The sequence below is a fragment of the Corvus brachyrhynchos genome, unplaced genomic scaffold (genome assembly GCF_000691975.1).
Source record: "Corvus brachyrhynchos isolate BGI_N302 unplaced genomic scaffold, ASM69197v1 scaffold4, whole genome shotgun sequence".
Taxonomy (NCBI): Eukaryota; Metazoa; Chordata; class Aves; order Passeriformes; family Corvidae; genus Corvus; species Corvus brachyrhynchos.
Genome location: NW_008237878.1, coordinates 6,305,752 through 6,315,296, shown reverse-complemented (window position 1 = coordinate 6,315,296; position 9,545 = coordinate 6,305,752). Strand labels below are relative to the sequence as shown.

Genomic DNA, 9,545 nt, shown 5'->3' with positions numbered 1-9,545 from the left:
TACCAACCACTCATGAGTTTTGATTATTCCATGCAACCACAAAAACAAGGTGTTTCCAGCACAGAGTTATTTTCAGTTTGGTCATGTTTTTGTTCTCTTCTATCATTAATTGCAGTGAAGGATCTTGTAAGTTACTGACATGCAAGTATCAAAATTGGCTGCTAGCACTGGAAAATCCATTTTACATTTCAGTGCTTCTACTTATGTTACTTATTCTTTAAAAGAAAATTATGCAGCCTGTTTCCCTTTTAACAACATAGGGAGGCGTATCAGGTATCAGTTAAGGCGCTGCCAAACAGCGTCTTGAGTGTCTTGCTGCAGGGCTTAAGAGGTTTGCATTAAATTCTCCTGAACTTGCACAGAAAGAGTTTTCGCTCAAGACTGCTCAGTCACTAAATGTGGAGGATGAATTCCTCCTCTGGCTGCACTGAGGAGCCTCCCAGGCACAATCAGCAGGAGGCAATGGCTGCACTTCCCCAGCGACTGCACTACAAGGTCTTGTGCTGCTAAAGTGCTGATAAAGCGGCTTTAGGCAAAGCTGCTGGACTCCACTGGCAACTGCCTCACTCAGAGCTCATCTGCAAGGCTCTTACTCTGAAAAGGCACAAGCAGAAAATATGCAATAATCAATCAGAAAAAGTGACAAAATGGTATTGAAAGCGAGGACAGCTATTCATTTAGGGCCGGTTCGAGCTGCTATCTCGTCTCTCCCCAAATTTGGTCATTTTATATAGAATACTATTCTTGCCCTTCTTCATTTATTTTCCCATAAATGCAGCTGTGGTCCTGCGCATGATGAGCCGACACATACTGTTCAGTGGTTGGAAAAAGGAAAGGACAGATATAACTCAAGTTCTATTAGTGGTTCTGCCACTTGTGCAATCTTGGGCAAGTCACCATTTTCCATCTGCAAGTGAGGGATAACAGCTGCCTGTATCTCTGAAGTTGTGTGAAGCTCAGCTAATTGGAAGGTTTATAAAGGTTTTCAGAGCCTGGGCTTCAAGGTGCTATATTTAAGCGTTTTATCTCTGGTGCCTGAATTTATGTTACATACCAAAAAAAACACAGAACAGATTTTGCTTTTTCAAACTTTGACCTAAGAGACAGATTTAAACTGAGAAATCATGGAGGACTAAACACTTCAAAATGCATTTTACCGGCAAATTATCATTAATGTTTTTGTTTACTTACTTGTTACGAAGTGGTCAAACTTCAATGCTATTAAATCAATTTTTCTCCTTCCTATATTGAAAAGTTCAGCTTTTAATGGTGCCATTTTCTCTGGCCTGTAAACAGACCTCATGACTTACAGCTCCCTGCTGTTACTTATTCACACATGAAACCAAAAGACCTGTGCTTCATTAATTAGATTTGCCATTAAAAATTAAATAATGTGAATAAGTAGATGTAAGCGTTATCTCCATTGGGCTTCAAAGGTCTCACCATTTCTCCAATTACTACCCAAGCAATTTTCATATTTCATACTGTCTGATTTCTCAAAGGGACTAGATCTGAGAAATCAAAATGAGAGAAACTGGGAAAAAGAGAAAGCAAGGTAGCAAAATTAAACATTTTTCAGGCAATAGGAAGTAGCCCCATCAGATAGTATTAGCCTGCAGCACTCTGCCGTGAAACAGCAGCGGGAGAGGAAAACAAGAACAAATATGCTGTATGTGAGACCCAGCATGAGGTCACGTTTAACCCACCTAAAGAAAGGAACAATAGCCAGCAGAATCACTTGCTGGATGTATTGTCGATTCAAGTGGTTGTGGCATAACCTTACCCAGTTTATTAGAAAGAGTTCAACTGCCCAGCACTTCGGTCAGACTCATCTTCAACAACATCAACTACGGACACGGACAAAAATAGCTGGGAAAGGAACCCAGGCTTTAGTTCTGGATTCTGAAGCTGCTAAAAGCAGGCAAGCAAGAGCCTAAACAGAGAGGCAACAGCCTCAGTGAGAGAAAGGAGAAAAGACTTGGCCTCAGAGCAACCACCAGGCACACGACACCACACAAAGATTGAGGAGAGGCACAGAACACTTTCAACATGCAGATAAAGCTGCTGAGTTTTAAAATGAAAAGGAAACATCTTTGCATGTGATCCAACTGAGCCTCTTATGTTGGTTCAGACCTCATATTTCTAATGCTATGAATCAGTACCTTTAAATGCTTCCCCAAGTAATAAAAATCAGGGCCTACCATTTAAATCTGAGTTTGTTCAACAAGCAGACTTTTCAAATATGTTTTCCTTGGCCTTTAGACCCTTTCCAACCTTGGGAAAGTCACATTCCCTTTTGTCCTAAACACTAAATGAGCAACAAATGGGCTAAATGGGCAAGAGAAGGGCCTTTCAGCATGGGCACAGTCACAGCAGGTTCTGTGATCTGGGGCTTCACTAACAGAGAATATTTTTCCAAATATTCTTGTCTATACTACTTCAGACACAAGATCTGCTTCATTTTCAGCAGTGTACCCACCATGCTATGGCAGGCGAGAACGTTCCAGTGGCCTAAAACATTCCAGGGATTTATAATATGATTGCAAATGATGAGCTAAGCCAGGAACAACCTGAGCACTTCCTCCAACTTCAGCAGGGTCACCTTCACACAAGGGCTATTCAGCAGTTTTTTTTTCAAGGTGTGGTATTTGCACTTGAAACAAAGTTTGAGCTGCCTATAGTCTCAGTGAAGACCTTAATCTTCATAAAACGATATTCAGTGGTACAGTAAAAGAGAGAACATTCCACACAAAATTACAAGACATGAACGCTGCTTTTAATTTACTTTCACAATATTTGATGCTTGAGATAAAATGGCAGCTCACAAAGAAAAAGTTGAACATAAGACCTCAACTATTATTAAATAAAGCTCCTGGCAGTCTTAGTTGCAGAAATAAGTTTAAAAACATGACCAAAGTACACTGTAAGGGCTCAAATAACAAAAGACACAGAAAGAATGAATGAACCACCTAAAATGTTTCACTTCTCTCAATAAAGCTGAGCCTTAGGGGAGTCAACTTCAAAACATCAGAGCTTTGTCATATGGGGAGATAGCTCTCCAGAGAGGACAAACAAACTAAGCAAAGAAATGCTAGTTTGAAAGATTTTTCCCTGCTATTAAATGATGGTTCGTGGCAAATAATAAAAACACCAAGAAGTTGTAAAAATACATAACCAGAGCCTAAAGTGCAACAGAACCACTTTATCCTGCTGTTTTTCTACAACAGATTTGCTGCTATACCCTTGCTCTCCACTCTTCCGAAACACCCTTGTGCTAAAAATTCCCTTCCAAAGGGAATCAATTTTAAAACTTAGAGCTAAATTTGGACTAATTTTAATTCAGCATTCCTCCTTGGCTGCAAACATGCAGAGAAACTCCAACACTCACACTACTACACCTCACTACACTGCCCAGGCCCTTTCCAGAACATATAGCAAAGAAAGTAAGAAAACATTATGGCACAAGACTGAGTTCTCAGGGTTATTTCAGGAGGGAAAGTAATTGAAGCATAAAGAGAAACCCTGCCAGCTCATTCTCACACTGACATTAAACCACATTCCTTACAACTTCGATCAAACATGTGCTACTTGTGGTAACATGTAAAACAGAAAATCGAGCAAAACAAGCATGAGGAACTGGAAATTAATCAGATTTTAGGTGAAATTATTTGTGAACATCAAGCTGCAGCATTAAAAACCTGATACTGGGACAAAGATTTCTTCATCAGGTTCAGTCCAGGTCAGTAGATCAGAAGGTGTCTTGATTTAAAACCAACAAATCCAACCACCATCACCACAGCTATCTTGAGGTATTTTGACACCCCAGAGTAGAGAAGCTTGTCAGTGGTCACAGTGTTTAGAGATACAAAGAGGATTAACAGCTGTTGAAATGCTGCCAGCCTAGATGAATGCCAGTGATAGCTCTGATGAAATGGAGCAGGGCAGCAGAGGCCTTGACAAATGCTGCAGACGACAGCCGGGGGATTAGATGGTACAATCTGCCTCGCACCTGACAGACGTGTTGCTTCGATCCCTTCTCCTGACATCCACACTCACCAGCTTCCAGCAAAATGCTCTTTGCAAGCCCCTCTCAAATCCAAAAGAGGACAAGAGGCAGTGCTGTGAGAGGGGCAATACATGCCGTGGCATTGTAAATTTGCGAGAGAAACAGGTAAGCAAAGCAAAGATTACTTCTTACAAATCAAATGTCAGCTGGGAGACATTCAAATTCCTCCTTCCAGCTGCTTCTGAAGCCAGAAATAAGACCTCACACCATCCTGAGAAGCAGCACAACTGTGGCCTGCCTGCACACTCTTGGGGACAGACAACACACACATGCCCTGGATGCAGCTGCTGCCATGAGGAACTCCAGGAAGCTACAGAGAAACATCGGTCACTGCCAGCTTTGGGAGCCACCTTTGCTCTCAGCAGTGCCTCAGGGAAGCAAAGGTACACCCAGGTTCCCCACACCTCACCGGGTCCTGGGTCACACACACTGTAGATCAGGCTGCTCATTCTCACCACTCAGAAGTCTCATGCAAATGGCTCCTAACAGATTTGAAAAATTACCCCATGTACCTGCATCCCTCCCACAGGTACAGAGGCAGATGAGCCGAACCAATCTGGTCACTGGATGACCCTACGGATGTGTTAAAATCAACTCACACAATCAATCACTGCTATCAGCTTTGGTCCAAAACAGGGAGTTTGGGAATTTCAGAATATGCTGCAAGAAATCAACTCTTCACCTCCTGAGCTCGCTCCTCTGAGTTCCTGCTCAGCCCATTTGCTGGTATCAGCCAGCAGTTAGCTCAAAGAGATCATACACGTTTCCTCCTTCCCATCAAGTGCACATACAAATAAAAGCCAATTAACAAGGAAGAGAAACATGCCTATAGAGCATATCACTAGAGCACAGAAGTTAAGGGTTAAACTGCTTTTTTGAAAATTCATATGCTTTTTTTCTCAAAAGGTAACAGAGAAAAGATGCAAGGAACTACAAACAGCTTGCTGATACAGAAAAAAAAGATTTTTTTCAGCCAAAGCCAACTTCTAAACACAGCTCTGTTGTTTGCTGTTCATGTGTGGGTTCATCCACTCCTCCCGCTGAGACCAATAATGAAATGAGAGCATTGAATTTGTGTCATTCTATTCTTTCCTTCGGCAATAAGCTGTGAGATCATAAATTTTGGATTAAGATTCAGAGAAAGCATAAAGAGAGTAGTGTCCACAGTAAGAACACAGGCAAGTTAAACTAGTCAGGAGCAGAAGTACATTCCTCTTTGAACAGATCTTCTCATGTCTGCAATATTATCCTGAGTTGAAAGCAAAATATTAATTCTGTAGCATATCTAGAAAGCTTCTCAAAGATAAAATCCCACAGAACACCTATCTCCACAAAGCTTGAGGAAGGCAGAGCTGGGGAGAAGGAACATGGCTGCCTTTATCCTGTGGATAACAAACTAGGTACAAAAAGGTTAAGCTACAGTCCCTAAAGCACACAGTGACTCAAATAAAAATACGCATCCCAGGACTTCCCAGAAGCAGGGTCCTACACCGAGATACTCCATCCAAGTGAAAATGGGTTTACAGACCCAGACTGTGATCCCACACCAGAATCAGACTGTCTCAATGAAGGCACCCTGGGAAGAGTCTAATTAAAACAGGTACCCCACAGCAAAATGGTATTAGGGACTTCCAAAAGCTACAAGTGCCTCACTGGAAACATTTAGAAAAGCCTCATGTTATCTCCAAGTCAAAAAGACAACCAGTAAAAAAGAAATTATTACTACAGAAGCAATTAAAAGGGCAAGAAGGAGAAAAGAGAAAGAAACACTGTGTTTATATGAGGTTGCTTTAAAGCACACTCATCTGAAAGACTATAAACAAAGCATTGCCAATTCTTTAAACAAACTCTGGAAAGTAAAAGCAGCTTCAAAGAGAAAGGCCATAAAATGCCAGCAGTTAACTCAGGCTTTCTGACAAGGACAGCAACAGCATCGTGAAAGGCCCAGACTAACACCAAAACTGCTGTAGGGGAGTATCACCCTGCTCTCCTCCTAGCTGGAAGTTTAGCTAAGGTGAGGAATTCACAGTAAATGCCCGAATCAATTATACCTGACAAGTGCAGGTAAACAGGCTTCCCAGGCATTGATTAAACATCAAGAGTTTTCAGCACCTGCTTCAGAGAAGTCCCGCACTGGCTGACCTGCGCAGATAATGTGGTGCCCATGGCATTAAGGTTACAGCACCACCTGCGAAATCCCAGCACCTGTGCTGGGCAGCTGCACAACTCATCCTGCAGGGATACCTGGGTCCTACCAGCAGATCCACCATACAACCAGGATGAACTCCAAGATCACAGGACGCTGCCTCAAACAACCGGGCATTGTCCATGAGAGAGCGACAGGAATGCAGAGAATCCATGCTAAGTGAAAGGGAGAAGAGAGGAAGAAGGAAATTGCCAGAATATCAGGAGTGCTAAGAAATGCAGGTGAAAGTTTCACTCAAAGGCTGACCAGTACTTTCAAGGGGAAATAAAGAAGAAAAAACCCCACTAAACAAAACTGGCAGCCATCAAGTACTTGTCATACAATAAAAAAGATACGAAGCACATTCCCCTGTCAGGCCTGTCACAGGAGCTTATTTTGGGAAGGAAGGAAGGAACATTTTAACTAAGGTTTAATGCCGTCATGCCAAAGCTGGTATTTGACAGAGCCTCCAACAAAACTCCCACCACCTCGGACAGTCATACTGCAGCTAAAAATCCCATCTTTCTGTGCTGAGAATATCCCTAAGTCCCATTTATACACTGCAGCAGCTGGTCCAGTTAACAGTTCCTGTCCCAGTTAAAAGAAAAAGCTATGTTAAATTCATGACCCCATCCTTTTATACAACAGGTAGCTAAGGAATGCAATGCACTGGGTTCCCAGAGAAAGGCAGAATAGAGGAACCCAAGGCAAGGATGTGCAAGAGAACTGGAGGATACTGAAGAAAATGCATCACATCCATATACTTGCATGGGTAAAGGAACTGCAAGGAAGAGAGTCACTATAAGAAACAAACAAAAAACCGCTGAAAAACAGAAGTAAGCCAAAGCCTGGAAGTTCCACCTCCTCACAGGGTTTTTCCTCTACCCCCAACTACAAATTATTCTCCATGTGCAGTTTCCAGTAAATCAAGCTTTGCTAAATAACCCCGACATGTGCAGGGCTGAGAACCAGCCAACAAGCAATGATGAGATGTCCCTGGAATGATTAAGGAAAACGCAGACATCTCTCAGGTTACAAGGAAGCCTGTTGTACTCTCCCCTTGGTGCATATGCAATGCTGCAAGCACTGTTCTGAAACCTCTGATATTCAAAGGCTCATTTGGTTGACAAGGAGCCTGTGGATTCGTGGACAGATTGTCACACAAACTGTCAGGTTTTTAGAGAGACTATCAGACCTCTCTTTGCCTACGTTATGGAGCACATCAAAGACACAGAAGATGAACCAGACGCAGACTGCACAGATCTGACAGAATGGTGGGTGTACATATTCAGAATACTGTACTGCTGGGGGGGGGAAGAGGCTTAATGTGAATAATCAGGGGCTGAAAGTTCCAGAAATGTGACAGTTTTTGGCAGCGATTCCCATCTTTGCATTTATTTATCGAAGGGAGAAAAACTGCCATACTAGAGGCAAACTAGAGAGAGGAAGAAAAATTGTATCAGCAGCAATTTATTTTGCCACTGTACTTTTTCTTTATTACTATTACTCCCAGAGCATTTTCTGAAGATATTTGTATTTTCAGTCAAGGTTCTCTCACTGTGCTTGCAGGCTCTCTTCCCATTTTATCCAGTAGGAGAGGCTGGTTTAATGATTACAGCCAAAAAGACCGCTAGGACTTCACAGGTCACTGTACACGGTTAATGACACAGACAAATCCGCACTTTCAGAAGTGCCTGCTGGCTCGCGGCTCTGTCTGGAGATGCTCAGGAGCTCATTATTCAAAACTTCAAGCTCAACTTATGGGTAATCAGCACATCTGAAGAAATACACCATACCCGGACAACCAAAAAGTGAAGAGACAATAGCTATTATAGAAAATACTAACCTTAAGCATTAAGGTCTCACTTTTAAAGCGGGGACAATGTTCACTTATCTTCCAGTGAGGTAGAGATCTCAGTTAATGAATACCTGGAAAAAGTTCCCAGCTTCACAGCTCAAAAATAGTATTACAAAGGATAACTTCATGTCTTTCTCCTTTATTAGGGATTGTTGGACAAATATTATAAAGCAACAATATTTTACAGGTGGCAGAAAAAGTTATTAAGCTATTTCTACAAAGAAATATTGATTATTATTTAAAAAAGGAAAATAAAATATAAACCAAAACATTGACAACAAGAAAAAGAAAACTGATTAACAGATTCCTTTGGCCTGCCTTTACAATACCACTGTCACATAACCTCTAGTTCTCCCTGCAAGGCATCAGTTATTCCAGAGAAAGGAATACTAGTATCTTTTTATATGTATTTTGCTATTCAAAAGATTGAAATTCTCCACACAGCAAACAGAAAATAAATACAGTGTTTATCCTAAGATAAAAATAAAGCACAAGGAGGACAAAGGAGAAAGGATGGCAGAAGGGATAAGAAAAAAATCAGAAAATATTTGTAAGCAATTTCCTTTCCATCATTTGACAGGCTCATTCTCTCTGCTTTTAGCAATCTTCTCTTTCACCTGTTTTTTAACGCAGCTGTTCTGCCTCCTTTAAAGAAGCATTGAAGAGACACCTCTGCAGCTGGCAAAGAGGGAAGGCTCCAAAGAGAAGCCCAGAAGGACCACAGGCCTCCAGTCAACGGCGAGAGGCATTTTCACAGTGGGGCTATTGAGCCGTAAATATTAACATGAAAATCAAACACCCACAGAGAGCAGGGGCAGCCACACAACTCCTTCATTCCTGTACTCTGGCAGAGACCACTCCGGACACAACCCTGGGGCAGGATGTCACCCGTGGCCTTACACAGCTTTCAGTCACCACCAGCTTAGTTATGGTACTTTCATTACAGAATCCAGGCAGAGGAAAGGCAGCAAAGCAGGTCTCACTTTTAACCCATTAACCAAAAATAGGAATAATTAGTTATTAACATTAAACCTGAAAAATCTCACAAAGCCTTGCTGCCAAGGCTTTTCAGGAACGTAAATGGAGGAATGTCACATGCATGGTGTGTCACACAGCCATAGACACAAGCTAAATCTACTCAGAATTCAATCTCTAAACACAGTGTCTGACAGTAAAGAGTATTACACGCAAGCAACAACAGATCTTGAACTTGGCACTAAATGCAGAGGAAATAAAGGTAGGCTTAAAGTTCCAGGAGAAACATTTTGGTATAAGCATCCTTATTATCGGGTTTGTTGCTGTAGCTGATAAACTTTGTAACAAAAAGAGGCTTGGGAAACAGGGTTTGTTCTAAGTGGGTATTTTTTTCAGGCTCATGAAAAAAAAGTATCAGTATTTCACCTATATCTTGGACAAGACCAAGCAAAAGATTCAAG

General features: G+C 41.7%; 1 protein-coding gene across 3 annotated transcripts in view; it reads right to left on the bottom strand.

Annotated features, from left to right (window-relative positions):
- Positions 1–9,545, bottom strand: part of CHCHD6 (coiled-coil-helix-coiled-coil-helix domain containing 6) — a 111,521-nt gene that overhangs the window by 53,422 nt on the left and 48,554 nt on the right. The gene's annotated exons all lie outside the window — the stretch shown is intronic.